The 20,874-nt window shown below is 43.6% G+C and overlaps 1 long non-coding RNA gene across 1 annotated transcript; it reads left to right on the forward strand.

The window, feature by feature from the left end:
- The first annotated feature begins 7,253 nt into the window (after positions 1 to 7,253).
- LOC146863979 (uncharacterized) lies at positions 7,254 to 19,787 on the forward strand. Its single transcript, XR_014976595.1, has 2 exons — positions 7,254 to 8,391; positions 16,972 to 19,787. It is a non-coding gene; the product is annotated as an uncharacterized LOC146863979 (long non-coding RNA).
- The last annotated feature ends 1,087 nt before the right edge of the window (positions 19,788 to 20,874 follow it).

Raw genomic sequence — 20,874 nt, forward strand, 5'->3', positions numbered from 1 at the left:
TCTCTGATTCCACTCCTAAAGTAGTGCTTACATACAATCCCAGCATAAACTCGGTCCCAGGGATTTTCCTTAGGTTAATAGGCCAAGGATATGCTTTGGAGTAAGTGTAATTACAAGCACACCTTGCCACCGGAGGACCCATGAAGCATACGTTTTGCCATACATGATTATCAAGCGGTAAAACCAAGTAGGTGCAATCAATCTATATTATCATGAGCATGTAGAGTGTGTGCTGGTATTTCACAAAAGCTAAAATTTAGGAGGGGAATCAGGGAGTTCCTGATATGAAAATGCTCCATATCTTTATTCTGTCTAGCCAGTCAGGATGAGGGAGGTCTGGCACCCAGTGATAGAAACCTTTGGATGTGTCGACGTTACACATTATGGTTGTGGTAGGCTTCTTACAACCCACAGACAACACTTGAGACCAAAACACAGGTAGCTTTAGCCAGCATTTTGCTTGCTGTTGCTTCTTGTTACTTCCATGTTTCCAAAATGAATTACATCTGTAATACGTCCGTGGGTACCAAGAATCCATAGAAAACCCATGCAACTCTGGTACTCCTGTACCCAACAGAACCACAGGAACAAAGTTGGAAGCGACAGCCTGGGCAAGGATATGTTCCTGAATGTGGACGATAGGAGAGAATTATCATGTTTTGGAAAAATAATTGCCAAAAGTCTGACAACTGACATGTTCATCATGGTCTTCCAGCTATCCAGTAAGGACAAGGAAGATCTGTGATTTCTTAGGTTTTATAGAATGAAAATTGATATAGGTTTTCTACTTTCCATAGAGTCCTGAGTTTCATAGTTGTCATCAAATGAACAGTGCACCATGACCAGTGCTCTGCACTAATATTGCATAATTTATTGCGTAGCTTACTGTCTTCAGAAAAGTTCACATTTGGCATTTCTGGATTCCAGACTTCCAGGGCAACATTTATTGGGTTAGTATTCTAGGATTTATGTTTGTCAAAATTAGAAATGCAACAACATATTTAGAAAAATTGTTATAAAATAAAAAATGTCTCCACATTTTTCATTATATGTTCAAGCTGTAATGAGATCTAAATCAGGCCCATCATTGTATGGGTATGCATAGAGACTAAAGGGGTTAAGTGTTGAAACAACTTAACACAGGTCCAACACTGAAGGGTACAAACACCTCACTTAATTAGCGAGTACAAATCAACCTAACAACTTCAACCTCAACAAACTACAACCAAATTAACATTTAAAATGAATCTAACTTTTCTTTTCATCCAACAAAAAGGGAAACACCTGCACCACATTAGAATGCCCCCAACGGAAAAGCTGCAGAACCATGTGACACATATTAGCCGAACATACATGTAAGCATACAAAACATGTAGATAACAAACGTACAACTTTAAATTATTGTATATATTTATACTATTACACTATTTTCAGATACAGTGACTGAGTCAGCAAAGTGCATCACCTCTCAGAATAGAAAGCAGTTACTAAATCATATGAGCTACACCTACAGCCAAGAAAGTGCAACTACAGAAAATATAAACTGGAAATATTATTGTAATACATGCTATGGGTGGGGAACTACAAAAGATGATGTTGTAATTCATGTAAGGGAGCACAACTACCCCCAAAATGTGACAGCAATAGAAGTAAGGGAGATATTATAAAGCATTAGTGAGGCAAGAATTAGTCCTCAGTAACCCACAAGCAAAATATCGAAATAAATACTGCCTAAAGTCTCTGAACACATCCCCGGCCAACCACCACCTGTTCCCAATTTTAAATGTTTATTTGCACAAACTAAAAAGGCCACCAGCCATACTCCTTTTGCCCCCAGAAGAGATCAAGGCATACAAATACCTGACCATTTAACAATGTCACATAATGAATAACCTTTCCTTTTACATGACTACCTAAAAAATGATAAACAAATCCTGATATTCTCTACAGAAAATAACTTACTAAAACATAGCCAGTGTAAAATGTGGATGATGGATGGGACATACATAGGGGCCGATTCCGATCCTGGAGAAACCGGGTACGAACCGTCGGTCGGAGCGTTTTCCCCGTCCGACTCGTACCCGGTAAAAACACCATACAAACATGCAAGTACGATTCGTACAGAAACACCATTTCCGTACGAATCGTACAAAACACCGACCGACACAAAAACACATACAAATGTGATCCAGGACGGCGCGTACGCGACATGCGGACGGAGTTAGGCAGCTTTTTACGTACCAGCAAGAACGATTCGTACCGACAGCACTCCGGACGGTTATATGTTTACGGCACACGAAAAGTGCCGGAAAAGCTAAGTACGCCGCGAAGCGTGAGGAAAAGGGGGCCCGGTACGCGCCGAACACCCCCCCAACCCCCGTATGTCCGTGCCGTACCCCCAGCCCCCCGTATGTCCGTGACGTACCCGCACCCCACCCGTGTATGTCCGGTGCGAACCCCCACCCCACCCCGTATGTATGGTGCGTACCCCCACCCCCGTATGTATGGTACGAACCATCAGCGCTACGCGCTGGGGGTTCGCACCATACATATGGGGGTGGGGGTACGCACCGTACATACAGGGGTGGGGGTACGCACCGTTCATACGGGGGTGGGGGTACGCACCGTACATACGGGGGTGGGGTGGGGATTCGCACCGGACATACACGGGTGGGGTGCGGGTACTTCGCGGACATGCGGGGGGGCTGGGGGTACGGCGCGGACATACGAGGGGGGCTGGGGGTACGGCGCAGACATACGGGGGGATGGGGGTACGGCACGGACATACGGGGGGGCTGGGGGTACGGCGTGGACATACTGGGGCTGGGGGTACGGCGCGGGCATACGGGGGGTGTGTTCGGCGCATATGCGGGCACATGTTTGGACGTCTCCATGGTTGCTATGGAGGTTCGCTCCGTACGGTGTTTTTACCATACGGTTGTGGATTCGGACGGACGGGACGGATCGTACTTGCGCGTTCGGACGTCGCTTTACCGAGTTGTACGTAAAACCGTCCGGGGACGTGTCGGACACTGTTCCCGACCCGAGGACGTGTCAGGGTATGTTCCCAATGCGATTCGTATGGAGTTTTTTACATACGAATCGTACTTGCCAGTTTATACGGGACTTGTACGATTCGTACGTAAAAAAATACAGATACGATTCGTACGGGGAATATTTCTCCAGGATCGGAATCGGCCCCATAATGTGTACCAAAACATTCACTCAAATATACACCATACATGGTGATTATCAAAATGCAAATACACCTTTTATTTATGCCTTACTATTAAATAAACAAAGCAGCACTTACTACAACCTCTTAAACCACATTAAACAAAAAACAAATAAACTACAACCCCCACAAAATATCCTAGACTTTGAACAAGCCATGATTCAAATGATCTAAAAAATGTACCCCCACACAGCCATACAAGGCTGTTACCATGATTTTAATCAAAGCATATGGAAACACCTCCATAAATCTGTAGAGTGTTGAAGATTGTACAAACAGTCAATTTGCATTTGAAATAAAAATTGATAGCACTAGCCCATATCTTTGACACCGAGGTAGACAACCACTACAATGTATCAATAGAAAGTCATTAGAAAGTCCTTACCACCACTAAAATGAAGACATACTAAGCCCCCTAATGGGATAATTCAAAGACACTTGGGTTGGCGGACTGCATCTCTCCAGACACAGACGACAAACCAAATTCCAAATACCAATGTGGAATGCCTATGACAGCACCTTGACACAGGACGGCAAAACAAGCAACACAATGGAAGGATGGCAAAAGCCTTCCAATCCACACAAAAAACAACCTACACGCTATAAATGTCTAGAAAATTACAAAAAGAGAAAAGCTACCAAGAACTGCGAATGCGACAATCTGTTAGCCATATTGCCCCTAAACTTAGCAAACAAACCAAAAGAGTGTACAACATGCTAAAATGTAAACTCAAAATCTTCATAAATGACAAAGGAGTAGATTGCTTTGAAGTGATAGCCAAAAGCATATTATAAAATAAATAATAACCAACCAAAGTCGTAAAAACCTATGACAAAATGTAAACCAAGGTAACAAATTATGTTTAAATATAATTTCAAAATGAATGGAGACTGAAATAAGAAACTATTATATAAAATATTATTAAAACAATGTAATCATCACCAACCAAGCAACTAAAAACAAACTCAATCCATCCAATAATTTAATTACAACACATAAAACACACAATTCTTAAGAACAATCATGTAAGGGCTGATTATGAGTTTGGCAGTCCAATCGACCGAGAACCGTGTCTGCGTCATCTAAGACACTGCTGTGCCGGCAATCTACCACAGTCTGCATTGTAGGCGGTGCGTCTACCAGTGCCGCCAGGTCTGCATTCCACCCACAGAGCTTATTATGACTACACAGTCAGACCCATGGTCTTCCAGCGGTGGTGAATAAATGGTGGTTACCCAACGGCAGTTACCGCCACGGTACGTGCCAAAAAACAGTGACCATTGGATGAATTTAAAAACTACACACCTAATTTCAGTTGGCAAGTGAACATACCTGCAAATCACATTATTAAACACACCCCATCTATGACCAGCATCCTTTGCGTCACAACTGCAACCCACAAGACAGGCAGCAGCCTTTTCTGTGGTTTTAGATAAGGCAACCCTTTTTTTCATCTTTCAATTTAGCATTCTCCACCACCTGTAATATTTTGTTTTGCACCTTTTTACCTTTAGCACTTCTTTGTTTTTTATTCATATACTCACTCACATTTAAATTTTTTGCCATGCTAGGGAAAAAAACACAAGCTTCACTGAGCAAGAGTTGATAGTCGTGGTGGAAATCATTAGAGTAGAGCCACACATTTTTGGAGCCAAAGTCCAGCAGACTCCTCTCAGAAGGAAAATTAAAATGTGGGACATGATAGTCAACATAGTGAATGCTGTTGGTATCACCCTGCACACCCAGGGCAACATTGGGAAGAGGTGAAACGACCTTAGGCTCTGGGTGGGTACCAAGTGCAACAGCCATCACATGGAGCCTCGGAGGACTGGCGGAGACCCTCCTAGTGCACCATTACAACTCTTTCCGTGGTAGCAGAAGGTCTTGGCGATCCTGCATACTTAGGGCTTGACAGGAATAGAGGGGGGAGTGGACCATGGTAAGTTACACTTCAATAACTGCCGCATTATCAAAATGTCCTTTTTGCTCTCAACTCTGCTTTTTCTATTGTGTTCTCTATCTGCTTTCCTAACATGCAATACTCAAAGTATCAGAGATGTTGGGTTGTCTGTGGCAATGGGTATTGCTGCATATTAGAGCATATGTATCCAACTCCATGACATGCCACATGTTGCAATGCTGTCTGTAAATGCATTACCATCAAAATATCAATACAGGACCCATGATATGGTTTCAAATGTAAATGTATAGTCCATTTCAAATGCATATTGCCAAAAGCTATGGATTCTAATGGAACTTCTGTATAACATGTCGCTCTTCCATGGTCTGTAGGTCTGAAAATAGGCGGTACGCTGGAGCCTGACGCCGCCTCCCTCACCCAGGGTACCTATGTGTGGAGTAACACAACAATGTATATTGGTCACAGTGTGAAGAGTAACATATGTGAGTAAGGCAAAAGTCATGTGTCTGAACATGAATGCTTTATGAGGCACTACACATTTTACATCATCAATGTTAAATCTTAAACATTCACCAGTTATCCCCAAGGTGGCCTTCACAGGTCTGTTACAGCATTGTGCACATCATCAATTCAGAAAAGGTAAATTGACACTATAGTCAGGGTAGCATAAGTTTCCATGTGACATACCACTAACTGCGGTGTACAGTGTGCTGCGCACATTTTACCTATGTGCACAGTAATGCACTACACTGATTAAGTTTTGTCCTGGACATGACATGGGAATGGAGCATTTCAAATGTAAACATGTTTCTCCTCATTTGTAGTGGTGGTGATGCACTTAACTGTCACCAATATAGTGTTCCCAACCGCTAACATGACGGATGCTTGAGCTCGCTAATAGGACTTGTTGAATGTACGCCGGCGGCGGCAGTCTACCATGCGGTAGGCGGTTGAATGCATGGCAGTCACAGCCAAAGGCCACCACTGGGGAAAGTAGCGGTCACTGACCAATGACTGTATGTGCCGATGCTGATGACCACATATGTGGCATACATGTACACAGCAGTTGGAAAACATTCTCAGTTGCCTCCTTACACTGCTACTATCAACACATCCTCCACTTTAGCTGCTGTTTGCCACCTCAAGGAGCAATCATGGCATGCACTACATAGAATAGGGCCCCATCCTTCACTCCAGAGGAGCTGGACGCATGTTGGACAAGGTCCTTCCCTGTTTTTCAAACTCATATTGCTATGCAGGGATCAAGTTCATAGTAGGTACAATTAGTTCCCAAATCACATCATGGTATATGTGCATTGTTATATGTAGACTTTACACCTTGAGCCATGTCTGTATACTGTTGTTGACATTTGAGGATGATGTTAGCCAAGTGTACCGTCCCACTGATCACTCAGCCCACATCAGACTTTGTAAAACAGTTGTCTGAGGGGTAGCTATACCAAATAGACCCCTTCAGAGTTCCACACCAATGTATGTTCACATATGAAATGGGCAGATGTTTCACTTTTCTGTATATAATTCTTGGAAATGTGAGGTTCATGTGGATTTGTAGCCTCAGTCTGCAGAGAGCAAGGCCTAACTGTGGCAGGAGAACTGTTGCACAGAGTAATGTACCCGTAGGCCTGCTTATCCATGGGTGTTCCCAGATAAAATTACCTGTACCACTAGTAGCCCTGATAGCTGTTACCAGGATAACATGAGGCATGGTGACTTAGATGATTCCCTGACCTGATACTTCTTTCCATTGACCCACAGTGTCAATGTGTGTCTGTTACTTATGACTGTCCTCTTAATCAGACAGATCTGTTGACACTTTTTTAATAGTGTTGTTTATACTGTACAGGCCTATTGCACATCTAAGAAATGAACAGTGTAGATAGTGGGTTACTTTTGAATAGATGTAGAAAGGTGAATCATCTTTTTATAGCTGTGCCTAGCATGTGACATGGACACATGTATTTTGTTGTATTTTGGATGAATGTTTGTGCTAAGTGTTAACAAAATGTGTATCAAATATACACATATTCTTACAGTTCCGGTTACAATCTGTTTCTACATCTATTGCATCCATACAGGTCAACTCCCATCAGAAGAAGGCCATTTGGAGAGCTATCGCCCGGAATGTTCGGACCGTGGGGGTCTATAACCGGCGTAGTGCCCACTGACAAAAGAGGTGGGAAGACCTGCGGTATTGGACCCGGAAGATCATAGAGGTCCAGCTGGGGAAGTCCTCCCAAAACGGAAGGGAGTGCGCCGGACCCTCACCCCCATGATGGCCTGCATACTGACGATGGCCTACCTGTACATTGAAGGTCAATTGAAGGCCCAACAGCAGCAACAAGGGTGTGTCAGATTGCCAACTTTGAGTGTTACGAACAGGCATTTCACCAACCATATTGGTGGTGCCCATGTGCCACACACAAGATGAGTCTTGTCAGTGTAAGTGTGGTAGTAGGTGTATGCTGCTGTGCTTATTGTCTTTCTGACCTGGAAGACAAAAGAGTCCTGCTCACATCCAATTCTCTCCTTTTGAGCAGACACCTGACTGAGTGAAGTGAGCAATCATCTCATGTTCTCAGTAAATCTGAGTGACAATTGTACCACACTGGCAACTGGCCTTGCTTGTATGAGGAGTGATGTCCCCTCACTATTGTCTCTCATGTGATGGTGGCCTTATTGCATGTGACATGACATTAGTAGCTCAGTACGTGCAGTGACTGTGCAACAGTTCCCATTGGTAAGTTCTGGTTCTACAGTGAAAATAGAGTGCAAACATCACTGGTGCCATCAGCAGTAGTGTCCACATGTAGGCCAGTGTACATTTGCCAGTTGATGGTTCACCTGCACTAGTGTTTCAATACACTCATTCACTGCTGCCGTATTATGAGTTAGGTGGATTGGCTTTGCAAAGACCACTACCAAGCCTCGACACTACCAGTCAACTCCAACAATGGTGGCCGCGGATTGGCCCTATGAGGCTGTGGGAGGCTTGGACCACCAGTAAAACCATCCGTCCAATTACGAGTTGCTTTACAGCTGTGGTGACCGTGGTGGTCTAACCACCACATCTGAGACGGTGGAAATAGAGAGATATAAGGGAACAACTCATCTCTACTTGTCTTCTACAGTTATGGACCCCTTCAGACACATCCTGCTGCTGCTCTACCTGCTCGACCACATTTAAAGCCCAGTCTGTCACAGACAAAATCGGTGGTAAGTCACAAAAATACCTGTTTCTGTAGACTCCTCACCAAAACAATGCCCCGTCAAGGACCAGGCAAGGGAGTTGGGATCCATAAGTAATTTGCACATATACAGGGACCCTGCCTGGGATTGTTTCATAACAAACATCAAAAACTACATTTGTAGGAAGGCCTCCTAGGCCAAAAAATAATTGGTACTGCACAGGCACACTGTACACAAATGGACATGTGTTTGCAAATTATATATAGTGATAGTGATGTGTGCAGTGTTTTGGGTTCCACAGCAGCACCGCCTCAAAAACATCACACCTATAAATGTCTGTCACACATCTTTTGCACTTTCTCACTTGTCTTCTATGTTATTACTGATCTTCACTATGATGTTGAAGTGACTACAACTACCATGGGGCCTTGTACTTGTAATTCTAACCAATATGCTACACTCCTTGTGCCCCTTCTGGCTGGTCTGCCATGTTATAACTGATACTGATATTCACTTATCATGCAGGTTGCCATTTGTTAAGTGTTGCCAAAGTGACTTTGAAGTGACTACAACTACAACTACCATGAGGCCTTCTGATTGTAACTCTGACCAAGATGATAGACTTCTTTGCCTCTTCCTAATTGTCTGCCAGGTTACAACTGATCTACACTAGTCATGTAGATTACCATTTCTCAAGTGTTGCTAAAGTGACACTGAAGTGACTACAACTACCATGAGGCCCTGTCACTCTAATCAAGATTCTATACTGAATGTGACACACTCACATTGCACACATCCCAGGTCCTGTTTTAATGTCAAAGAAACATCTGTACGGATGTGTCATTAAATGAAAACACTACTCTGTTTTGGACTCACACATCACTCACATGAAAAGGCAATGTCAGTCAATGTGATTACAAGGATCAGTGTTAGAACCATTCTACGGGCACAAAGGAAACACTCTCTGCCAAATAGCTATACCTCTACCAGGGGGAACCGTGAAAGGCTGGGGCACTGGGGCACAGTACATTTTGCACATCTGACAAACTCCATGTGCACTGGACCTGGGAAGGGAAATATATCAGGGACAACCAATAGTAGAACCAAGTGCCATGCATGTGTAGGCAATGGATAAGTGCAAATTATGAAAGCAAACACAGCACTAACAGTATGTGGCACACATCTAGCTGAGGTAGCTGTAAGGTCCATGCAGAACTCCACAAAGGTATGACAAGTTGACACCCTCAGTGGATACATTGAATATCTAATTTCAACACATCAAACACATATTCAACCTACATCATCGGGAGAAGTGCAACCTAAATTACGTTGACAGTGGACAGGCCATGCTGAAATACTTACCATATGTTGTCTGCCACATTTGGATTTTATCCCACATAGACATCTCCCCTTGTAATGTCTAACTCCAGCACAGGCTCCAAGGTCACATCATACAAACCACTTCAACTGGACAGCAATCAGGGATGAAACAAACACAACCGTACTCACTCATCACTACCTATAAAATAACAACAAATAATTAGAAACGTAATGGCAGGACTACTATTTTCCAAACTGTCAAAGGTTTTATTGAATGGATGGAAAAACTCATCAAATCAAACAAAGGCCAATGGCCACTCCATATCTTTGAACCTGTGCCCAGCACAGTGCTGTGCCAACACACTTGCCCTTTCCGACAATGCCAGGGACCTCCTCACAAAAGGGTCTGCATAGCAGGCACCCCAAAGATGGCGCTTGGGAAGGGGGGCAGAGGTTTAGGGAGGGGTGGTTTTGTCCTTTGGAAGAGACCTACTGGGTTTGAGGACTTTGGGGCTGGGTTTAGGAGGTTTCTTTCCTTTTATTTTACTTTTTGGGTTGGGTTTGGGGGTGGTGAGGCTGTTTTTCAGAGGTGGAGTTGGAAGTGGAAGGGATGGGTTTGGGTGGGAGAGAAGATTTTGGGACTTTGCAAGGGGGGTCAGGTGTCACAGGGTTAAGGGCAAGAGTAAACAACAGATCTTCGCTGGGAAACAGGTAGGGTGTTAGGTATAGTGTTAGAGTTGGGAGGAAGAGGTAGTGGAAGTATGAGGTGGGTCTGCTGTCTGCACTGTGTGTTGTCTTGGTGTCTGTTGAGTAGGTGACTATGAGCATTTGCGTTTTTTAGGTGGGAGTGATATGGATGTGCTGGATATTGTGGAGGGGTCTGTCACTGTTGGTGTCGTATATGGGGATATGGGTGTTGTGGAGGGGTCTGTGGCTGTTGGTGCAATGTCTGGGATATGGGTGTTGTGGGGGTCTGTCGCTGTTGGTGTGGTGTCTAGGGATGTGGGTGTGAGGAGGGGGCATGGAAGATTGGGATGGGTGGAGGGCTGCCATAACGGAGAAGGCCAGACCCTAAAAAGATCTCTGTAGGGCAGACATCACAGTGTGAATGCCTTTCCGGTAGGCAACCACCTGGGTCAGCTTGTTGTCTTGCTCCTGGATGACATTCAGCACTGCAATATGACACACAGAGATGCTCCTCAGGAAGTCAATAGCCTCCTCACTCAGGGCAGCTGGGCTAACAGGGGCAGGAGCTGAGGTGCCTGGAGTGAAGGAGACCCCTCCCTTCTTAGGGGAGTGGGAACAGCCAGCTGGTGGGGGAACAACATGGAGGGTGGTGATGGATCTGGGGGTGGCGCACAAGGAAGAAGGTGGATCTAATCCTGTTGGGTCAACCCCCACTTGGGAGTGTCCACCAGAGGATGATTCTGAAGATGACAAACTTGAGCTGATGTCCTCCGTGGCATTCCTCACACCCCCCTGATCACTGGGTCCCACCGTGTCTGAGGTCTCACGTCCGGAACCGCGGTGACCAGCTTTGTCCCCACCAGTGTTGGCTCCTTCTCCTCCTCTTGCCCTGGATGTATCTGAAATGACATGTAACATGAGTTTATTGCAACTGCATTTTCACACCTGACCATCACAAATCCACTGAAAACATTCAAGAAGTCCCCAATATCACACCACCTTCATTGTTCCCTCAATAGGCTTCTAATTCAGCATGAGCACATGTATGCATGCTACATGACCTGCAAACAGTTGGGTCCACTCATGTCATAACCCCAGACAGGCCTAAACTCATTGATGGAATTCTGTACACTCCATCCTTATGTCCATACTACCATAGTTGATCACCTTGCATACTTTGGCACCTGTTGTATACCAATGTAAATAGATGTACCCAAATAGGATGGATCCAAGTGTGAGATGTGTACAATGCTCACGCAAGGCCCAGATTCAAACACTTCTAACTATTACTCATAAGACATCATAATGACATGAAGTTGAACACCAATGCACCATCAGTTGCTATTGTGGCAGACATCATGTCACATGCAACTGCTCATTGCACATTGATGAAAATTTGCACTTCAGAATACATCATATGTCCACTACCTGAAAAGTCAAATGAAAGCTGTACATTGAAGGCCAAACATTTGGTAGATAGTTACTCTGATTTCACACATCACAACACTCCATTTAGTCATATGAACATCTCCAATGCTGCTTGATACAGGTGATGACACCAGTCATAGATTGTATATCCACAAGTCATTACACCTTTAAAGGTTTTGGTTTTCTCAAACAATATATGACATGAAGATATGGGATCACTAGAGTCCGAATGGGCAGGCACATCACACCACTCTTTGTTATTAAACACTCAGATTGCCCTGAAAGGATCAGTGCATGAGTGTCGGACCGCTGAGTTCACCAGGGTCAGACCTCCACCACCGGTACTGCTGTCTTGGGACCACCAAACTCGTAATAAAGCCCATAATTTTTACGTAAGTGATATAATATGACATTTCCCACCCAAAAGAAATTAATAAAATAAAACGTACTGTTCTGTAGCTGCATATCTTCCTCGGTATCCACTTTGTAAAAAATAGTAATCCACCAAAATCAAGAAAGATTTTGTCCAAACAGCCCACCCAAAAATGCAAAAATAAAATGAGTACAATACAAATCCCTCGAAATAGTTCAAAGTATATTTGGAACCCCCAAAAAACACAGAAAAAGTATATAAAAAAATAAACACCTCAGGAAACCTTAAAAAGGTCAAAGTAAAAAGCATTGGTTTTTTGGAACCCAAAATAGATTTCCTTTTTTACAAAAACCCAGAAACTCCCAATACCTATAGGGCACGTTCATAGAGAAAAACCTGTAAAGTGCAAAAACCCAAATTATGGGCCTGATTATGATGGCGAAAGGCCCGTCACCGCAAGCCATGCGGTGGCGGGCCCTCTGCCATAGGACAGCAATTTTTCTCCTGCCATCGTGGCGGAGGGATTTGTTCCAGTACTGTGGCGGTCGTAAAGACCGCCCGCCACCGTTCCACCACAGGCAATCGTTCCGATTCAGCATGTGTCAGAATGTGTAAAATGGTGGAGGTGCCTAGCAGACACCGTCCGCCATATTACGATGCTGGCCGCAGCCAGCCTCTCCGTGGCGGGTAAACTACCATTGAAAGGCTGTCGGAGAATGCATTCGAGGGCCTGTTGCGGGCCCTCCTTGTGTTGGGGGGTGGTGGTGCACTGTGGGGGTACTCATGGTACACCCTACATTTCACTGCACTAAGTGGCAGGTACTTTGTGATGACTGCCAGGTAGTGCAGTGAAAAGCATGACTTGAATGTTTAGCACTGCAGCGGGTGCTGCAGCCAGCAGCACCCGCCACAATGTTAACCATGCATGATGCGACGGCCATGGTGGCGGTAGCATTGTAATCTGACGTGCTGGACCGCCGCGGTGCAGGCGGGCAGCCCCAGGCGCCGCTACGTTGGCGGGCGGACTCGAGTCTGCCCGCCATCATAATGACCCCCTATATTCCCCAAAATACACATACATCAGACTTAGGCCCAAGTACGAGTCGGGCAATCCATGGACTGCTAAACTCAAAGGGGCGCAGGTGCGGCAGACGCCCAACCGCCCATTTAAGAGTTGGGCAGTGGGATTGCAACATCCCAGCTACAGCTGCCGGGAACCACTGTTCCCGGGCGTTTCTGCGGTGGACAGGAGGCAGTAATATGCTTGGCGGGACCGCCACGGTTACAAGTTTCCTCTCTGCTATGATTTTGATGGCCTTGGTGGAGAGGAAACAAAGGTGGTCTCCGGTGCCTCATGTCCTGTGGATTCACACAGGGGGCACAACATGTGCCCCACTGTGTGCATGCGCACCAGTTCTTCCGTGGCATGGACTGTAGAGTCTATCCCATGCAGGAACTGTTTTTGGCGTTCCCATTGCGGTGCCCATTTTCAGGGCACCACAGTGGGAACGTCAAAAACAAAGTCTGCAAGACTGGAGGAAACTCCTAATCTGACAGGCGGTCTGACCACAGCTGTTTACGCTGCGGCGGCGGAGTGGACCCGGCACCACACCACCACAGTGGTGATCAGGCCCTTAATAAGGCCCTTAATCATCAAAATATATATAACATACACAGTTAAACACAAATTACTAACTAGTGAAAAACAATACTATTACATCTAAATACACCAGAAACTCACAAACTCTATCACTAAAATATAGACACCCCCCCCTAACCTCCCGTATACTCAAAACCCATAAAATATCCTTAAAAAAGGACTTACCTGTTCCAACCAACAACAGCCCCTTATTGCAACCTGTTTTTGGGAAAATAGACAAAAAATAACACAAATAGATTACAAAATAGAAACTAGAGGTAATTAAAAATGGCCGCTAAATGAAACTAAAAAAAGTACTAGTCCTCATTGAAATGGATGGCAAATAATGTAAAAATGTATTAAATATATAAATAAAAATACAATGTAAAATATTTAAAACATGTCAAAAATGTTGTTGAAAAATGTTCCAAAATTGTAAAGCATAAATTAAATTGAAGTATTAAATATAAAAAAAGTATACATACAAAAATATGTTTAATAAATGTAAAACATAGTTAAAAATTGTTAATTAATGTGAAAAACATGACACATGCAATAGTAATTAAATATAATGATTTTCTTTTTATTTACAAAAAAATGAAAACATGTTGATTTACTTAACTTTACATAAATGTTTATTTAAAAGTTTATATAAATATCTATGTTTAAATTTGCAAATGTATACAATAAGTACAGGTTGAAACCATAACAAAATGAGAAAATGTTGTTACCTCTTTATTCCATATAAAATGTAAATAATAATATTATTACCTACAAACATACACATAACTATTTTTATTATATTTCTAAACACCAACAGTATTAGCAATATTAAACAAAAACGAAGGGCCTTATTATGAGTTTGGCAGTCCACTAACCACCGTAACCGTTGTCGCGGTCCGACCGCTGAGAGCTCTGCAGTCAGGACTGCCATATTACCACATGGGTGGATTGCATTGGTAAAGACCGCGGATGAGCCTCTGACACTGCCACCACATCGCATACCACCAGAGTTGCGGTCAGGCGAAAGCAGCTGCAAGAGGGTGCTACAGGGTAGTTTCACTGCCATCGGTGTGGTGCATACACACCCCTTTTCTGTTCTTTCAGTCGGAGTTCAAATTGGATCCCTTTTTTTCAGGTCCCCCCTTTACAGCAACCTCCTCACCTCGAGGATTACTATCCTGTTTGCGGTGATAGGCAGGTGAGTCCTTTGTGTACCATAAACTCATTGTCTGAATTGCTCACTCATGGGCCTGACTCCTGCGGTGGTATTTTTCCACATGTTGCTTGCATATGTATGCATCCGACACATATGCAGTCAAAATGCTCCCACAGGCATCAATACATCTGGAAAAATAATCACTACCACTGCAAGATCCCTGCAGCCACACCGCAGTCACCACAGTAAACTTATAATACCTTGGTCAGAAGACAGCTGGCGCTGCGGTCTTCTAGAGACCATGGCCACGGTGTTTGGGTGGTCGGACTGCCAAATTCATAATTAGGTCCTACATATACTTCATAGAAATACAATTAAAATAAAGAATTTCAGACAAAATAATAAAATTAAAAATGACAGTCTAACCATATTAGGGTGAGATGTAGGACACTAAAGGAGACACCCTTACGATTCCCCCTCCAGGCTAAATATATTGAGTAAGGTGTTGGACACAAAAGGGGTGGCGAATATCATTCCCACTTTAGCCTAACCATATTGGGCAAAGGTGTTGGACACTAAAGGTGACATTTAGTATTACGATTTAAGTCTAACCATATTTGGGAATGTGTTGGACAGTATAGAGGTGGCATTTACTATTCTCAGTCCAGTCTAACCATCCTGGGGAAGGTGTTGGACAGTAAAGGGGTGACATGTGTTATTCTCACTCCAGCCTAACTATATTGGGGGGGAGGTGTTAGACATTAAAGGGGTTGCGATAACAATTCAAGCTCCATCCTAAAGTTAGTTGAAGAAGATGATAGACGTTAAACAGTTAACTGTATACACTTCAATTAATAAAAGTTTAAATTGCGCAGATATAAAATAAATATTTTATATACACAATAAGTACTCCACTCCAAACACAATTTCTTAACTATAAAATACAATATTATTAAATTTAAAACACACTATCCAAAAATGCAGTCCAATATATATATAAATATTTGCTCCAATTTGCCCACATCGACACTTTGAACAGCACTAGAATACCGAAGGTAAGGTGGCAAACCTTTAATTTCAGGTTATGACTGGTTACAGCCGGCAGCTTCAATCAGACAGTCAGTTTCGCAGTGACCCTGACGTGTTTCAAAAGTTTGCTTTCTTCTTCAGAGGCACTCGCTTAGCTGATTGCGTGCACCTGGTCCCGTTTTCACAATGTTAATGCCACGCCCCTGGATGGGCCTGCCAGATGGCAACGGGGCATTGTGGGAACCGCAGTCCAGGTTGATATCTAATCCAAATGGTGGCATTAATAACTGTCGCATTTCAAGCCCCCAGATGGGCTGCCGCCAGCAGTGGCCGATCTAAATCCCTCCTTCGTGCTCCGCATAGCCGCTCGGTACATATCCAGCCACGCGGCCCCCGATAATGGGGTGGTGCAAGTTCGACGGCTGGACAGCCGCCCCAAAATATTCCCTCCAATTTTCCCACATCCACACTTTGAACCATTATTTAGATATCACAACAAATTAATGATGTCACTAAAAACACAACCAAGCATATGCAATTAAAAAACAATAATAAATTACATTAAAATGATCAAAATGATATTACATACATTATCTACATCAATATTTTTACAACGATATTAAAAACAACACTAAAAACGGTATTTTTACCTTGATAGATTTCTTTCCAGGATATTCCTGTAATCCTGATATTCTAAACTCAATATCACTATATTTTTTTCCCCGATATTTTGTCTAAATACCATATGTGGCACCTGAAGATTGTGCATGCGACAAAACAGCCTTTGTTAAGTTGAGACATTGACTTCTAGAAAGATTGCGTTGCTGGCAAGATCTTGAGGTAATCACAGGGCTATATCAACCATGCCCAAGCATGCTGAAGCCACTTTGCACATTGGCTCTTGGATATGAAGCTTCGTTATGCTTGACTGCCAAACGATCCTGTTATATCTGCCTTTTCTGTTCCACACAGATCTGTAGCCTGCTGATTCACCAGTAGAATGTCAACACATTCAGGAAAATATTGAGGAACAAGGCGAATTCGACATTCTGTGCTCAGCAAGACCAGCAGACAAAAAGGAACAGCTGACATTGCGATTACAAATCGAAACCTGGATGTCTGGTACCTACCCAAAGCTAAACCTAACCCCTTCAGAATTCCTGTTATTTGCCAAGAGCAATAAACATGATACAGTACAAACCTGCTCAATGACATGAACCTTCATGACGTCAAACCCCAATTTTACCAAATGCCAAGTCGCGTGCATTCACCTTGGACACCAACCTCACCCTCAAGGCCATCGCCAAAAAACAATGACAGCCTGGTGTAAGCTCTCTTCTAAAGCAAGTCAATCCATTTCGTCCAGAAAACAACTTCAAATCTACTGTTCAAGCCCTTGTACTCTTGCATCTGGATGGTGGCAATGTCCTCCTCCATGACCTTCCAGGCTCCAAACTGACATACCTTAGGGGCATCCTCCCTGTGCAGGCCTGCACCATATTCAAAACCAGCTACATCATTTGCAAAGCTCTCATGAACTACAACTCCACTTATCTTGCAGATAAGCTCACCATCTGAGGTGGTTTTCAGTGCAGCATGGATACCATTAGACTGAAGATTAACAAGTATAAAAAATAAAGAAAGCATGACTGCACAGCATTTCCAAGATGCATCCAGGATCTAAAACAACATCCCCTATATCTATTAGGACTTCCCCAATGCAACTCCAATTTAGGAAAGAGTTGAAGACCCACCTCTTTAAAGAACAGGGCATCACACTGCAATAACCGTACAGAACTCAGCTTCTCCTCTTACTCATTAAATCTATCTTTCTTCTCTTTGTATTTTCAATTTCTTAGAGCATACTTCAGTGCTAGCAGACAGTGTTAGTACCCGACTGCTTGCTGTTCATCTAATTTTCACTGCGTCACATCCAATCCAGCCATTGCCTCTAAATTAGGTGACTATCGTGGGATGGTATTTTCCATGATTTAATTGTTTTACCATTGCTAGATGGCCAACACATTAGTCCTAAATGTAGCAACTATGTTGGAACTTTAAAACAGTAAAATGCTATAAATAATTCCATAGCAAGATGGCCACCCTCTTCTATGTCTAATTTAATATGGTGTTGCACTTAATCTTGCATATATTGGTGAGTTTCTGTGTTTGTGTTTTATTATGGTTGTGTGAGTGGTTGAATGTAACAATGAGTCAGTGCGTGGATGCATGAGTGCAAGGATGAGTGACAGAGTTCATGTAGATTGACATATTGAATGCTTAAACCCATTCTTGACAGAAGAGGCACTATTGTATTTAAACCACATCTGTTTATTGACATTGCCAATGCACTGTTTAAAAAATGCACCTTTGGGAATGACACACACACCAACCACCAGGAAGTTTACTTTTTTTAAAGCTTTTTCGGAAAGGATTGCTGAGTGTTGTCACGTCCTACAAGTCAGTAAATATGCGCTTGCTGCACAGCATGCATGCAGTGCCTGTATCACCAGCTGCAATAATTTAATTTGTTTGATATTTCATAACTTCATTTTGTTTGCCCTTGTAGATAAAGCAGCCAGTCTTGATTTCATGCAATTCCTTAAGGTGGAGTGAGTAGAGGAATATAAAGATCAGGTTGACATGGGGATAACAATTTTACATGAGAGTGAGAAGCCAGCTGAAAAGTAGACCAGGTCTGTTTGTTTTAAGTGTGGTGCCTGTGCATTTTCGTAAGCCAATCTGAACTTTACTGATGCTACCATTAAGATGCAGGTGGTCGAAAGTGAAACCAGACGGTCACTTCAGCTGGATTCTGACAGGCTCAAGGAACCCGGAGCCCATCGGCCAGTTGGAGGCCTACCCGTATTCCCTATGGATGGCATTTCTGCCGTAGGGATAATGATTTCAGTTTCCGAAAGGCTTACCATGTCGGGCTTTTTGACATGGAAAGCCTGTCAGAAAGTGTCATTGGGGCACCTAGCAGGGCCCCTTTCACCTTGTCGCCTCCGGTGGGAGTTGATGGGGACCTGTGGTAAGCCCCTGTTAATCCTTGCACCTTGTGGCAGGCACCCTGAGGTGCCTGCCACGTGGTGCAGGGATGAACAGATTCTCCCATTTCTCTATGGGAGCTTGTCCTGTGGCCGGTTTGCGACCACAGCACAAGCTCCCATTGACAAATGGGAGTATGCAACCGCTCCATGTGCAGGCGCATTGTAATGCTGCGGTCGGGACCCCCGACCGGAGACCGGTCGGTTGTGATTCGGCAATGGTTTGGGCGGATGTGAGTCAACCCGACATCGTAATTAGGCCCAATATTGACAACGCTGGCTCTTATGACAGACTGGCACATGGTGACACTGTTTGATTTATTTAGAGATGAGCACAACAACACTTGTTCATCAAACATGACTAATATCTACCACCCAAACCATTTCTATAGCTTTCAGGTCCTTGAATAGTATGAATTGTCACACATATAGTAGATATGTTTGTACTGGCACTGAGCACTGGGTAGTGCAAGCTGCATCAGCCTCCTGACAATAGCCCTGGCACTTATTTTTTAACAAATTAAACACTAACTATGCCTCCCTCATAGTTGCATTGCTTTAGAGATCTTGTTACATTGTGTTGCATAAGAAGCCCTCCAGATTTGTAATTGAAACTAGCGCTGTCATGGCAATGGCATAGTCATTGTGTATAGGCCCTAGTGCAAGGAAGGAAATTGACCTCTGGCTGCTGTTTGAATTGCAAAAACATCAATAAAGAGTGTTCAGTGGATCCCTTTAGCCAATGGAGCCCGGTGCTGATTTATTCGCTGCACCAATCTGAGATAGGTGTTGGTGAGGGGGCAGGTCAGGGACAGAATTAAAAATATAAGGAAATCTGTTATATGGGTTGCAATTTATCCAATATCTTATGGCCACTAAACCTCTGAAGGTATGTAATATGCCCTGTTATTTTCTTATTCTGAAGTTAACACTTCTGTTGTCAGCATATCTTTTAATTGTGGTGCTGACCGGTTATTCATGTCTTTGTGCTATCTGTTTTAAGATCTGTGCCGCTGCAATGCTTAAGGAAGGTTCCATCCTTGCCTCCAAGCAGCCAGACTGGGACGCTTTGGCCTCTGTCTCACAACAGCCAGACTGGGTGGAGAAGCATTTGCTTCATTAAGGGCCACATGTACAATGCATTTTACTGATCGCAAATAGTCCATCGGTCATTTGCGACGAGTAAAGTGCATTTTCAAAACTATCCAATCCCAATGTTACGAGGCAGGAGCCTATTGCTGACTCGCAAAATAGGGTTTGTGAGTTGCTATTAGGAAGGGATGTGCTAAGGGTGTCCCTTCCTAATAGGAAGCCACACTGTTATGTAGGATGTTTTGTGACTGTGAACATTCAAATTCAAATTCAAATTGGTGGCAAGCCATTTGCAAATGGGAAGGGGTCCCACAGGGACCCCTTCTCCTTTGTGAATAGGGGCATGCCAAAAAAATTTCAGAAAGCGCAGAGGTCCTACAGACCACTGCCCACTCTAAACAAATTAAAAGAAAACTTTTAATTTTTTGTTTTCGAAAAGCATTTACTTTAAGGAAAAAAAACAAGGGTGGAGTGTGAGTGTTCCCAAGCATCAACCCATGGATTTTGGCACAATCCTAGATTTACTATTAGTGGTAGACCTGGGAATGCGTCAAAATGCTACGGCTCCTCAGGTGAGGTGTAACGAGGAGAAATATATTTATTTCTCCGCTTTTTTCCTCTTTCTATGTGTGCTGCATTCTGAAGCACAAATAGAAAAAGGAGAATGCATTTTAGGATTGATTTTGTGCAGGAAGGTGTCCCTTCCTGCACAAAAACAATCCTGCCTACAATG

Source organism: Triturus cristatus, chromosome 2_1 (genome assembly GCF_964204655.1).
Source record: "Triturus cristatus chromosome 2_1, aTriCri1.1, whole genome shotgun sequence".
Lineage (NCBI taxonomy): Eukaryota > Metazoa > Chordata > Amphibia > Caudata > Salamandridae > Triturus > Triturus cristatus.